Genomic DNA, 3,485 nt, shown 5'->3' on the forward strand with positions numbered 1-3,485 from the left:
TTGCCCTTGTTCTTGGATGATGATGAGCTAGCCTTGAATGCTATACTCTTCTTCTTCTTGTCTTCTTCTTCCATCTTGTCATCCTTGTCATCCCTCTTCCTTTCCACACGGTATGTCTCTTGTGTCATGACATCACCTAGTACTTGGTTAGGGGTAATCTCCTTCAATCCTCCTCTTATGATAAGCAATCTCAACATCTCAAATCTTAGAGGTAGGCATATTAAGAACCGATGAGAGACATCATCATCCTTGATCTTCTCTCCCAAAGCCTTCAAGTCATTGACAATTACTTGCAACCGATGGAACATCTCCAGAATGCTCTCATCATCCTTCATCTTGAAGCTTGTCAACTTATCCTTGAGGATGTACAACTTTGCACTCTTCACCATTGGTGTGCCCTCATATGTTTCCTCCAATCCCCTCCACACCTCATTAGCTCTTTCACAATCCTTGATTTGCTCAAACACCTTAGAATCAATAGCATTGTATATGGTGTTGAGAGCCATTGTATTGCATTACTTGTTGGTCTTGTCTTGGTTGGTGGGATTATCGGGATTAATGATAGCATAGTCATTCTCAGTCATCTCCCATACTTGATCATTGATTGAACCAAGATACATCCTCATCTTTCTCTTCCAATAATCATAGCATGTGCCATCAAAGAACGGTGGTTTGTCCCCCACATGATTGAACACAACTTGAGCCATAATTTGACACTGATGTTGTTAAGCCTTTAATCAAACGGTGACCACGGCTCTGATACCACTTGAAAGGTCCTAATATGGCTAGAGGGGGGTGAATAGCCTATTAAAAATCTACAAACCAACTAGAGCAATTTGATAAGTATGACAAATAGCAAAATGTAAACTTGCTCTAGCTCTATAAGGGTTGCAAGCCACCTATCCAACAATTCTAGTTGCTATAATCACTAGACACATAATTTACTTTATTACTACTCACTAAGAGCTCTCACACTTGCTACACTAAAGAGCTCCACTAGATGAACTTAAAACAACAAAGCAAGCTCTCAATTCTAATTACACTAAAGAGCTTGCTATTACTAGTTTGCAAGAATATAAATGAGTGAGTAGAGTGATTATACCACTGTGTAGAGGAGTGAACCAACCACAAGATGAATACTAAATCAATCACTAGGAGAATACCAAAGGGCAAGAGACAACCAATTTTTCTTCTGAGGTTCACGTGCTTGCCAGCACGCTAGTCCCCGTTGTGTCGATCAACACTTGGTGGTTTGGCTGCTAAGAGGTGTTGCACGAACCTCATCCACACAATGAGCATCCGGTCAGTTTACATGCCAATGTCCGGTCATAAGACCGAGACCGTGTGCTTACTGCTGTCACTGACCGGACTCTGAACCTAGCGTCTGGTCACTGCACCACCAGCGTCCGATCACTCTGTGAACCCTTGTCTTTTCTGTATAGGGCGTCGGTGGCACCGTTAGACTATTCGCACTCTACGAGCGGATACTCCATCGATGAAGTTTCTAACCCTTGCTCAAATGTGCTAACCACCAAGTGTATCACCTTGTGCACATGTGTTAGCATGTTTTCACAAGCATTTTCAAGGGTGTTAGCACTCCACTAGATCCTAAATGCATATGCAATGAGTTAGAGCATCTAGTGGCACTTTGATAACCGCATTTCAATATGAGTTTCACCCTTCTTAATAGTACAACTATCTAACCTAAATATAATCACACTCGCTAAGTGTCTTGATCACCGAAACAAAATGGCTCCTACTATTTTTACCTTTGCCTTGAGCCTTTTGTTTTTCTCTTTCTTCTTTTCAAGTTCAAGCATTTGATCATCACCATGCCATCACCATCATCATGATCTTCGCCATTGCTTCATCACTTGGAGTAGTGCTACCTATCTCATAATCATTTTGATAAACTAGGTTAGCACTTAGGGTTTCATCAATTAACCAAAACCAAACTAGAGCTTTCACCTGCTTGTCCGAAGAACTCGCCGAAATCTACACTACTCCTACTCCTAGGGGTGGCATAAGCCGAAAAGGTAAAGGTACTGGTTTGGTTGATCGATTAGATATGTCAATTACAATAGCCAGGGTCTAATATTTATACCTAAGGCCTTACTACGAGTCCTGGTCGAACATGATCGGTTACAAAACTTGGAAAAGAAAACAAAATATCCTAAATTAAGATAACTTAGACTCCAAACTTTCTCTTCCATGAAGTCCACCGTGTCTTCTTGCTTTAGACCACCGCCATCCTTCGTCGACAAGGCTCACCCTTGAGATGATGATGTCACATCATTCAGTCGACTCCAACGACAACTTAGCTGATTTTTGCAAATATTTTGGCTTCTTTCAGTAAGTTCCAAAATTCAGGGCTCTTATGTACTTCGGTCAAAATTTGGTGTCAACAGCCTGTTCCTACCACCGCACATGGTTAGGAGCTATGTCTATCATGTAAGGAAATTTGTACACTTCTACAGAATTTATTGAATCTATTCAAATAACCACGTTCTTCTAATGGGTAGATGTTGGGGTGAGACACTATGATTAGACTTCTACAACTGTGATAATCTAGTAAGATGTATTTTACTAATTTGGTAAACTATAAGTAACTCAAAAACTCATGGGAATAGTAATACTCTGTCAGGATCTAACCTATAATTATAATTATAATTATTTCACCCTACCACTTTTAACCATCTCAACCACCTCCACATATAGCCTTCCCCTTCCACCTCTCCTCCCCCAAAGTTTTGGATTTGCTGAGTACTTTATGTACTCAACCCCCTCTATTCTATGGTTTTAGGAGAGAAGCTACAAAAGTACACACAAGAATGGAACTATCGGAGCGATGCAAGGATAGGACAATAGGAGAATGCCTGAAGACGAAGCCATGCGACTACACGATGGAGCTACTCTAGGACTACAATGATTGAGCATAGGAATAATGTGCTTAAGGAACAAGTCTAGGATTACGTCCGCACTCCAAGTTGTCTATAGGAATGGAGCCACGACGACATAGGACCGTTGTCATAGAACTTTGATATACGATGTAAGGCCAGTGGCCCAAGCTATGTAAACCCAAATCATGTGATATGTTTTTCCCATTAGCAGTAAAAATATGGTTTTTAATATCAATCTTGTTCGAATTGTGCGTATCAGCTACTAATACATGGATTGATACATGACGCATAGAGGACCCTAAAATTAGGGGGCCAATAGCCTAGGGGTATTCATGATCTAAAATGGAGTGGTGTTGTGAGTTGTGATGGCAATGGCAACCATAAAAACATCAACATGTGGGTCCTCTTTGAAACGCATGGTTTCCATAAAAATTATATGTATTTTTTTTATAAAAATTAATTTACTTTTACAAGAAAAAACATACTACTCCTATCTATTACTATAGGAATCCTGTACCAGAAGCCGGGCCAGCAGATCGAGCCACGTCGCCCGTTCACCCGCTAACCGTTAGATTTGGCAGGGAC

This window comes from Miscanthus floridulus, chromosome 16 (assembly GCF_019320115.1).
Source record: "Miscanthus floridulus cultivar M001 chromosome 16, ASM1932011v1, whole genome shotgun sequence".
Classification (NCBI taxonomy): domain Eukaryota; kingdom Viridiplantae; phylum Streptophyta; class Magnoliopsida; order Poales; family Poaceae; genus Miscanthus; species Miscanthus floridulus.